Source organism: Ptychodera flava, chromosome 7, assembly GCF_041260155.1.
Source record: "Ptychodera flava strain L36383 chromosome 7, AS_Pfla_20210202, whole genome shotgun sequence".
Lineage (NCBI taxonomy): Eukaryota > Metazoa > Hemichordata > Enteropneusta > Ptychoderidae > Ptychodera > Ptychodera flava.
This window is the reverse complement of record NC_091934.1, coordinates 42,272,835-42,284,897: the sequence shown is the minus strand read 5'-3', so window position 1 is coordinate 42,284,897 and position 12,063 is coordinate 42,272,835. Positions and strand designations below refer to the sequence as shown.

General features: G+C 39.1%; 1 protein-coding gene across 1 annotated transcript in view; it reads right to left on the bottom strand.

The window, feature by feature from the left end:
- Positions 1 to 3,204, bottom strand: part of LOC139137593 (neprilysin-1-like) — a 65,847-nt gene extending 62,643 nt beyond the window's left edge. The window contains exon 1 of the mRNA XM_070705777.1: positions 2,944 to 3,204. The gene's annotated coding sequence lies outside the window, so the exon portion shown is untranslated. The remainder of the gene's footprint in view (positions 1 to 2,943) is intronic.
- Between the last annotated feature and the right edge of the window lie 8,859 nt (positions 3,205 to 12,063).

Sequence of the window (12,063 nt, the reverse complement as noted above, 5' to 3'; positions counted from 1 at the left end):
AGGCAATGATTAGTGTTTGGTTTATACATACATCGACACACGTTCTAAACAGTCATTGATTTACTCATGACTTTGCGTAATCAGCGTCTCGGTCAAATAAACTGTCTCGTGTTAAATCTTCTGCAAGTTTATACCACTTCCTCAGACAAACCATCCGAATGTACATCACGTGATGCATCCTGAGAACCCTTTTTAATAACGTCACAACATTTTACGGTCAAAGGTAAAGATGTATCAGCCGCCATACTATACAAGTAATTACAAAACTAGCTCCATGTTTGGTTATTTAAGGCAGTACGCACGTCGAAATTGAAAGACTTGAACTTTTGCTCAGACTATCCCAAAGGAAACCTTTAACAATTCTTTTCCTAGCTCAAAAAAAAAATTCAGGGGTCACCGTGCAATGTTTGGTACAAGAGAAACAAATTTCTCATTCTTTACTGACACTTGCACCGCCATCCGTCTATTTACTCTGTGGGGAAAAGTAAAATTTTCGATATTCACGAAAATGGACTGGTGAAAAATTATCAGCTTCAAAATGAACCCCCACAAGTGATAGACCAAATGTATTTTAAAAGTTTGAGAGTCTGAATATCTGTCCCCGAAGCGCATTATAGTTTTTTAACACATTTGCAACATTAAATCGAATATTAAACTGAGTTCACTTAAGGGAGCGTTCAATTATTACGGCGGGGGGGGGGTAGGCCGGCAAAATCCAGGGGTCACCTTTAATTTGAAAACAGCGAAGGGGGCAGGTCATGTATTTTTCAAACAGCACAGGGCTTGGGTCACGTGATTTTCATAAGTATCCATCCCGTTAAAAGCAGTTTCAGTGTTTATAAATATTCTGGGAAATAAAAACGATTCTCTGCATAATGTCATTCTCTGAAGCCATTTAACTGTAAATCTGAATAAAAGTATAATTATCTGTCACATGAACATCTTGCCTTGGCAACTCTATACAGGCTTGTCTTCTTGTTAAGTGGCTTTTTTGCCGAGGAAGAGGATGACGATGTTGTAATCGATGAAATTGACAGCAGCACAAGTGATGAAGAACTTTTTGAACCTTCCGAGACACAGTATACAATGCATACAAGAGGAGTAGGATCCTGGAAAAATATTTTTTCCACTGATGTTATATTTTATCTATGCATTGGTAATGGCCAGTGTTATCATTCCAACTTGGATCAATACTTACTCAAGGGGGTCATGAATTTTTTGTCGTCCTAAACGGGAGTTGTCATTTTTTTTGTGCAATGAGTAGAGGGGTGCACTTATTTTGATAATAGATAATGCACAGGAAGAATTTGCCGGCCCACGCCGACCATGATAATTGAGCGCTCCCTAATTGGCGTCAGAACAAGTGATGAACTTTTTGAACCTTCCGAGACATCCATGCATTTTAATGAGGAAGTGATGATAATCCAGCATCCGACATCCATGCATTTTTAAGATGAAGGATCTTTGGCCTAATCGGATACAAAAAAAATGATTGTATTTATGGGTTTTCCAAATATAAACATGAAGATAATTACGCGCATAATGCTGAATAAAACTCTACGTTTTGCTCCAATTTTACACACAAATTGCAAATTTGATGAAAAATTGGCAAAATTTAGGAACCGATAAAATTTACCTAAATCGTATATCTTCGTACGATACCATACATGTCAATGCAGTCTCAGTTAGTATTCGACTCCGTGACATCAGACATTTGTCGTCTATCGCTGAAAAGTTTCAATTTTTATGGTTTTATGGAAAGTTGATTGAAAAACACTACCGATAATCTGCCAGGCGCACATGAAGTACGTTGTTACGAGTTGCTTGACACTTGACTCGACGAACGTTTGGTGAGTATGGCGGCGATAAACGCCCTTGATTGTGTTTTCTGTAAAACACAGTGCCTATCAACGCAATGTTCAACTTTCACCTATTCTGATCAAATATACACAGACACTCGTAGTTTAGTATGATTGACGACATGCAAAAAGCTCACGACCAGACGTCGCCATATCAGCTGGTGATTTAGACACTAATTTGGTCTTTGTTGGATGCAAAAATACATTTCTCTTCATTCATAACTTTGCTCTCATCAAAACACGTCTGTACCAGTCGATTAGCACATGAATGAGCTCAAATCTTTTACTAGAGAAAATGTGTAACACAAATATGCCCTTTTCTAAGTACACAAGCCCCGACCATCTGCATCCATTAGAAATCAATATGAGATAGCACACACCCAAGTAACCATGGTAACAACAGTGCCGTTACTCTCATAAACAGCCGTAGCGATTTTTTGTGGCTCCCACTTGTACCATTGCAAATGTCATTTCGCCCCGAACGATATGGAATCTATATGAGACAAGATGTGTGCTTGTTTTCTTTTTAAGCAAATTTGTCCACAAGGCTTACCATCAGAAATTTGGCGCCAAAACGCCTGTGAGCTACAATTCTTAAAGCATTGGCACGGTAGAAGACTCAAACACAACACAGGATATCACACAAATTCGATGTAAGTGATAAATTGACAGTTTTAGTCAGTACAGCCATATATTCGTTTGAGGTTCCGTCAATAAAAGAGTTACATGTTTTAAATTTCTGCAAAATATTAAGCTGTGCAAGAAATAATTCAGTTCTGTAACATATGCATTTAATGACTTTAAACAATTTTGCTAGATTTATCCAGTTTTGAAAATTAAGCTGTTAGTGAATGTTAGTCTATACCTAGCTGAAAAGGAGAAAGTATCAGGGTGGGAGAATTTCACTCGGTGGTATGTTATACGTGAAAGCATTTCTGTAATGACGTAGTGAAAGAACTCTGTGACTTTTAAAATAAATATTGCATCGCAGCTATCGCATGAAATTAGCGCTCCACGTTTTAAAGCATTTTTGTCCCCATCGCGTTGCTCGGACTGTTGCAAAAGTTTTCCAATAGAAACTTACCTCTTATATAAAGCGAATGAAATCTTTTCAGAAGATAACTTGTCTCGCCCAGTTTGCCTTTAGAAGCGATCCACAGTAAACGAATTCCTAGATAAAATATCGATCTCACAACAAACAGAAATTCACACTTAACTCAAAGTATTAAACCAGCCGACGAAGCAACGCGTAACCGAACAACTTTAAAGATCCCGAGAAAGTACGTCAGTCCAGGCAGGGGATGATATTTTACAACGGGAAGTATTGACGGTGTAGTGTATGAGTAACCCTTGTGTTGGCTAGATCATGTCAAGAATATTTAACAGCTTTTTATCCTCTGTGTAGTTTAGCATGTATTTATAAACTAAGTCGTGAGTTCATGGTTTAGTCTTTCTAGGTTATAATTAGTAGCAGTGCATACGTGTCATTTCTGACGCGAGGTTTAATTGGAGGAGCATAACCCGCGCCAGGCATCGCGATCGTTCCGATCACGTGACCGAGGAACCTGGTTAATATTCATAACAACTGAATGATGTGTCTGCAATAAAGTCATCGCTGTCATGATAGAATCGTATGCTTAACGAGTGTTTAACACCGCAACTTAAATTGTATATACACGTTGTAACTTGCAGACCATTTTTATCGAACGAATTAATTTTACGATGTCACATATTCCGGAGCCTTGCTCTTACTAGGTTTGCCTGAATGATATTATGTTCAGGAAACTGCGATAACCTCTGCTGTGGCACCAAGACAAGTGATGAACACAGTATAGTCTCTTTCAGCAATATAAAACGGTTCAATAAAAGGAGGCAGAAAAGTGGATCGAGCACTTCGTATGTTAGTAAATTGATTGCAATTCCGTGCTTTGTTTGTGCTCTAAAGTAACCGACACGTTTCAATCTTGAAATGTGACATGGCTATCTGATCCTGAGGAGACACTGGGTTTTTTCCTTCAGTAGTAGTCTCGAGAGAATACATTCAAGCTTCAGAATCGCTAAACATGAGATATTTTTTGACAAAACCTTTGCAGAGAAAAGGGAGCTACAACCTATTTCTAAGAGGACTGTTACTTTAGGATAGAGCTTTTGAAATTCCTAGTTTAACATACTCTTAGAAGCAAGCTTTTGAAACTCACAGTTGCCTTCCTTCCCAAAAAATGAAGAAAAAGACACAAAGTGAATAAATTATGCGTTTCGTGTGAGTTACCTTAAGTTCCTTCCACTTGCCCTTCTATCGATGTTGGTGATTTTGGTTCGATTGCTATCAATTCAAGTTGATCTTCGTGTTTTTAAAACGCTGACGAATACAAGCTAATGAGGTTGTACGTGTTTAATATCAGATGCATGAAACTTACATGGACTCCCAATTATAAAGTTAAGGTTATGGTCTGGGTGGGGTGGTCTTCGAAGGGGCTTGGTTAGCTGGTACACCGCGGGGATTCATTCTTCGCTAATTAACGAATCTCCTTCGCCGGTTATCGTTCCTCACTTCAAATGTCATCTGTGGAAATGCATTGACAGCAGAATGTTTTACTCGTGTTTCTATTTACGTGTCATCTAATACATAGTGATAAACCTTCCTCGTTCGCAATTTGAAATGATATATAACCTGAAGCCGTCATCAACCCCATTTCAATGCTGGTTTTGACCCTTCGAAGGTTGTTTCACTGTAAACGTGTGAAATTCATCATCACCTTGAGGCGGGATTTTCTTCCTCTACTTTTGAAGATGTAAATCTGATTTGAAAAACAGCTACGTGTGGATTAATCTACTGATGCCGCTAGTTGATTTTACCGTCTGGACGATGAACTTTCCAGTCGCGTGCGTGCGTACAGACGCGAAAACTTCACAATCAATTTATTTTCACATTTTCATAAGTCAGCGGCTACGTTGAGTTCACAGACTATTTGCATGTTATATCTTTTGGTATGTATGTATGTATGTATGTATGTATGTATGTATGTATGTATGTATGTATGTATGTATGTATGTATGTATGTATGTATGTATGTATGTATGTATGTATGTATGTATGTATGTGTGTATGTGTATGTATGTATGTATGTATGTATGTATGTATGTATGCATGCATGCATGCATGCATGCATGTATGCATGTATGTATGTATGTATGTATGTATGTATGTATGTATGTATGTATGTATGTATGTATGTATGTATGTATGTATGTATGTATGTATGTATGTATGTTCGTTATCTTGTTCCTCTACCTACATATCTTTTTTTTCATCAAAAGTGCTCCAAATACATTGGAAAACGTTTAATTACCTTTTATCGGAGTCTGGTTGATATTTATCGACCGAAACGAGTGCAGACCCGTATGACTTTCCTAACACTCCCCTATTTTCGGTTCAAACAGTGTGTAATCTTTATTAGCCCCGGGGATCACACAAAATGTAATCACACTAAGACTTTAAGAGCGCAGTGTAATAAAAAAGATAGCCTACATGGATTTTATTGCCGTCCTTATCTGTGCTTTCACGCTGTTTGTATGGAAAGGGTTACATCCACCATGGAGAATAAGAGATAAGTATAGGCTTCTGGCATGACCTTCTTGGGACGAGATAATAATGAAAGAACATTGGGGTGAAACTGTGATTAGATTGAAGGTTTATTACTCTTGGGTTATCCAGCATGCAATTTGGATGGCTTTTACACCCTGTCTGTCAACATGGAGTTTGATTTTGACCAGACAACGCTAAGAAAGCAAACCAATGGTACACATTTCCAAAAAGCGTTATTTTTCCAGTATTTCTTCTTTATTGATATTTCCCTTTTGATGTATTCCTTCCAATTACCCACCCAGACTAGCTATTTATTTGCTGAAACTCGTGACCTTATAAACGCCGTGGAATTCCTCATGTTGCATTTTCGCATTTAATATGAATCTATTTTTGAGAAAGCAACACTTTTTTCTGATCGGAGGCATATGCTGCTCGCGCCTGGTCAGACTGTATGTGACGTCACTGCCATGAGCTCACTGCCGTGCGGTCGCACGTTTATGGCTCGAGTAATTACTTGCCCAAGGGACATTAACGTCTTCATCCGACCTCCACTTAAATTGTGTTACTGGCAAAAATGTAAGACAAGCACGTTCTTCTCTCTCGACAGTATGTCTGCTTTTCTCTCTGTCAGCCTAACTGTTTATCAGGTTTATGACTGTCTGTCTGTCTGTCTGTTGTCTGTCTGTCTGTCTGTCTGTATGTATGTATGTACATATGTTGTATGTATGTATGCATGTATTTACTTTATTCTCTCCCCTCCCCCATGTATCTTTCTACTCTTATACGTACTTGCGATTCAGTATCTGCTTATCTGTATGTCTTTGTCTGTCTTTCTTTTGCTATCTCCACGCGTATCTCTGTCTGTGTCTGTGTCACATTGGGTCTTCTGTGGCGCCTGTAGCCCCTATTCGTTGTGCAATATTTTATCTATCCAAATTCGTCTTTGAATTCCCCGACCTTGTTCATTTCTCTTGTCGAAGATCCCTCCGCTCTTTGACAGTATGCACCGCTGCACCGATAACATCTTGATATCTGTCAACGAATAAACCACTGCTTCTAGCCACAAGCCACGCGTTGATTGATTTATTTGTCGCGCTGTCGCCGGACCTGGCAGCGCTAAATATGATTCAGTTCGCCCGTCCTCCAATTTATCACACTTCACCGGTTTATTGACTGCCTGTAATTGGTTCTGGCGTCGACTTTTTGCGGTTAACTCCATGAAGCCATTGCATTCTCTCACGCTCTGTTGACGTTGCCTATGACTGGTAAGGGTATTTCATTGAAAGTAAACTTATTTTTATAGTTAAGTGACCTCATACAAGATATAGGCCTGTCATTTGGTTGTTACGAACCGGATAAAAAAAACGTCGTAAACCTGATACTGTGATGTGTACATGGACCACAAATCTTGGCTCTCTTGCATTGTAGGTGGCCGTTGATTGCAGTTTTACTATTTGACAAGGTTTTAATGTTGACATATAAAAACCGCTATTCAGACATATCAGGTGAACTGAGAGTCGGTGGAAGAAAATGATCAGGGTGACAGTGTATACAAGAGAGCATTGACTCCACGGTTTGCAATCTGGCGTGGTCAACTGTTGACAAGGGAAAATGAGAAATACATATAAAACTATAGGTTGTGCAGATTACGGAATCTTTGTTTTTTAACGGAGGGGTACGATGAAAGTCAGGGGTTGGTTTACAAAATGTTTATTCGGGAGGGGGTTGATACTTACAATGGACAGTTTGGGGGTTATATTCTACACATTTTTTGAGTGAAACTATGGCAATAACAATAAACTTGAACGACACGTATGATTAACAGAAATATAACACTGTTTTATTCTTCATAAAAATCTATGAACAATACTGACAGGATTCACAATAGAGCTGGTTGTAATTGTAAACAAACAAACAAACAAGAGGCAAACAGCACAAATGCCATCTTTTAGCATAATTAATAGTGTAGTAAATATTGCAGGGGTCGTATTATCACGATGACACTTCTGCTCTGAAAAAATGATACCTTAGCACTCTGCAACGCTTTGTGATTTTACACAACTGTGTTACACGGCAAGAATTATGTAGTCACTATATTCATATTTATATCTTATGTATCGAATGACTACGGAATCTTATTAGTCATTGTTATCGGTCAATCACCTTGCACTTTAACGGACTTCAAAATGGTCAAAGTTCAAGGAGTATCAGTGATTCAGCAAAACATTTATCTTGCTGGAGATATCTTGCTTTAAATAGAAAGTATATCTTGAGGAACAATCAAGGACTGTTACAAAACCGGCTTTAATTAAGTGCGACCCAATCACTCGATGTAAATTTGAGACCTTAACATTGTATGGAAATATATTTCAATCTGTGCCCAACGGACGACCATTTTAGTAAATCAATATGATTAGATTGTAGTTTCGCTCATTTAAGGGAGAATTTTATGAGAAAGAGCAGAACGCGATCCTGCTGGACACGTTATTGTATGGTGAAATCAAGCCAATAAACCCTCCTCATACCAGTCTAACTCCTTGTGAGCCTCTGCTTTGTTGATCGTCCAGTACCTCATCGCACGAATTCCCCCAGGTAGACGATACGTCAGTATCAACTGTCATGATTTCAAATTTCAATGCAAATGAAAGAGCATTGATTTACAATTCATATCCTTGCAGATGTAACAATTTACAGACTTCCAATGAATAGAATTACATCAATATGAAACGAGCACGAACTTCACACGTTAGCAGTTAACATCTATTTCTGATTATGACATCTGCCTACGATTAATCAGCCAATTTTGACCAGTCACTTTGAGTGTCAAATTCACTGAGGTCAACTGTTTCTTTAAAAGCGATTGGTAAACCGTCGAAATTGACTTTAATGCATATTCGTCTATATACTTTAACTCACACAAACAGTGACTGATGCTGGTAAACAATAAGCTCTCCGTCTTAAAATGTTTTCGGCATTGAACAAATTACTACATTTACGAATCTAAAGGTAATATACTCGTCGGGGACAGATATTAACATTTTTACACTACTTTTCCTGATCTACTACTTGTGGGGGAGGGGGCTCAGGGCCTTGGAGTAAGGGAGCCGTCATTATTTACGGTCTGGGGGATCGGAGGAATATCATCGGAAACTCTGAAATTTCGAGTAACCCCCCCCCCCCCGGCAACCATGGTGAATTTGAGTACCCCTTCTCTAACTCAGAAAGTTTGACTGATCCCCCTTCGAGAAGTTAAATATCAATATATGTATTTGTAAAATTTACAAAAATACAGGAATAGTAAAGACCTTTCAAATCCTGGTGTGCCAGCTAGATTATCATCGGTTATCTCATGACGGTTGAAAAAGGTTAAACAAACAAAATGAAATTCAAAGTGACAACAAAATACAGATATAAAAGTTCACGCCAGTACCAACCATATAGTATTGTTTAATTTGGATGGGTATCATGACACGGTTTTCAACAGGATATCTGACTGGGCAGAATTTGAAAGTACTAGGGGGAGAACACGCGCGAGGCTGGGGCCTGTCAGAGGGGGCTTCCCCTATCTTGCGTGGAAAATTTTGAGAAATTTCGATGTGCGTGTGCAGTGGTGCAGTCTGGTGCAATCTGAGAGGTGTTTTCAATTTGTTTCTGTAATAATTAAAACTTAAAACACCCCAAGGGGGAGAGCACGAGAGGGGGTCTCCCCCTGACATCGAAAATTTTGAGAAATTGATACGTGTAATGGTGCAATCTGAGAGATGTTTCAATTTATTTTGCACTCAGTAAAACCGTTTAAATATGACATTGAACACTGATATTTTTATTACATTTTATGCATGATCAGTGTTTGAGTCGCAATATTCAACAACCAAACAATGGCAGCACATTTTGTGAAAAAAAGTTCTCAGTTTGCCAGAGATTGAAGACCAAAGAAATGAAGGAATGGAAAATATTTGCGACCTTCTTGTGTCATTTGCAAAATCTTACATTTCTGTAAACGATATTAGAGGACCATCAGTCAGAGTCAGTATTTTTTAATCCATTCATTATTTGTTTGCAAGCTCGCCAGCCGTGCAATTTCTCCAGCTGCCAGCTTCTAATGAAAAGCCTGAATACAGTATGGTTAAATGCCAAAAATGGTTACTGAACTGAAGTCAGCTAAAATATGTCTGTGATAATAAAGGATGAATTCACAACAGTTCAGTTTTGTCCTAGATCCTGTGAAAATTTTGAGAAATTGATTTGTGCAATGGTGTAATCTGAGAGGTGTTTCAATTTACCTTGCACTAAAAATTGAGTAACCCCCCTTCTTTCTATTTTGAGCAACCCCCCTCTTGTAGCTTTTTCATATTTAAGTGACCCCCTCAGATTACTCCGACCTCCCCTCCAAAGGCCGTAAATAATGACGGCTCCCTGGGAGGGTTTTCATCGTCGTTGCTTCGAAAAATCAAAAAATTTAAATTTATCCAAATGACAAGGACAAGGAAAGATACATGACACAGTGAAGGAGAAAATGAAACTTTTCAGAACCAGTGCTAAAATAAGACCAAGACACTCACCCAAGGTTAGATTATAAATATTTCTTGCCAATGTCATAGCCCATCACATTAAAATAAAATAAACAATAGCAACAAGAAACCTATGCTGAGACGAAGCCACCCTACCTTAACCCCCCCCCCGGGAACGGACAATAACGCGACCCTTTATGGGCCACACGACCTTTAAAGGGATATAGTCGTCGGAACTGCGCTCAAAGGTCGTATGGGACCCATAGCAACAATGTATCCAAGCACAATGGTGATTGATGACAGTTAAAACATGTCTGTCAAAATCTATCATCGTATAATTTAAATGTTGCAGCTATGATGATGAGGTGCATCTTGATATTGTTTCACGAAATACATTGTTTGTAAACAAGAACTCGCACAGGCGCAGTTCCGACGACTATATCCCTTTAAGCTCAGTTACGAGGACTCCCCCCCCCCCCCCGTACTGTAGGTAATTTGTACGGCAGCTTTCACTGCTCATTGTGTATGCATATCGCGCACACCTTTATCGTTCTGTGACGCACACTGCTTGCCAGCGAACTACTTTGCTGTTGTACGGCTGACAGCAAAAATGTCAGATCACCCACTCGGCCAGAGAGTAGCGGCAAGCGATGTCGTTAAAAATGTCAACAGTGTCTAAGATGTATTCACTGTGTAATCAAACAACACTACAAGTTACCACGACCCCTCCATAAAGGAGCCGTAATCTTCACTGAAGCTAGCACTCAGGGCAATGGCGACCTACAGCCGGCCAACAAGTGTTCGCAGCAGTTTTGGTGCGGCATTTTCGATTTAAAACTACATTGCTAAACAAGAAGTGTTTCCGAGAAACAAATATTTATATCACAGTCGTTTGTGGTTAGGTACTATGTACAAGTCAGAGTTCGGGGGGGGGTCTCCTGATATTTTCATAGGGGGTGTGCCACCCCCAAAATGAAAACATTTACCCATGTAAATTCCAAAATATGGCCCATTGTTAGGGATTTGCTTGACAAAATTTGAGGAATTTTCACCTTTATTCTGTTGCATGAGAAGGTACATTTGCTTTGTTATCAACCCATGCCTAGTTTTTTCATCTGGATGAAAAGTCGACTCATGTTTAGGTATTTTTTCGTGAAAAAAATGACCCATTCGGGCGGCAAATACCCGTACTATATGGGAGTACCCCCCGGGGGAAGGCCCCTGTACCACAGAAAAATGGTTTATATTGACTGGCGTACACGTTAATTTTCCACGAAAACCTTGACAATTGAGTCATCACTTCGTTGAGTTAAACTGACTTCAGGTAAAATTGATTCTCATTTCCTATCGCTGTTCAGTATTGATTTAGGAAATTAACTTCAACTGGAAGCAACGATGAATAGTTTCTGCAGGAAGTTTACATGCATCGCATACATGATGTACTTCCATATTTTGTGGGAAAAAAATTAAAAACAACCCAGCTATGACTCTATATCTGTGATATTACGTTGCCGTTCGGTGAAATTTTGTGCAGACAGTGCGTAATGCGAAGCCGGTACATATGGATGTATTAGTCAAGCGGCGAAGTCCACGAAATGCAAATACAGCCGTTGGGGGCAGCCTAAAGCCTTGTGGTGTCAGTCGTCTGCAGGCTGAAAGTGTGGCCATTGGAAACCGCGTTCTGTAGTCGATCTGAGCTTGGAATAGTCACCAGCAGCTATCGATCAGCTGGGCAAAAGACCCCAGAAACATTTCACAGTTTCCATAGTTCTGACATCCAAAGTTGTATCATCAGTGCCCGCGCTACAACTCTCACTGAACAGACATCGCCATCAGCCTGGGGATGGGTGTCGGAAAGTATTTCAATAGACTGTCAGTCTCTCACCGTTTGCGTTTCGGTCGCATTCTGTGTATTCATATTTAAACATTTCATCATAGTGTATACATACATGTATACATATACACACATTTAATTTACAGATTTAGCAATACATATTAATCTCTCTTTCTATCTATATATATGATATATATATATATATATATATATATATATATATATATATATATATATATATATATATGCTCACACACCAGAGGCAGTCTAATG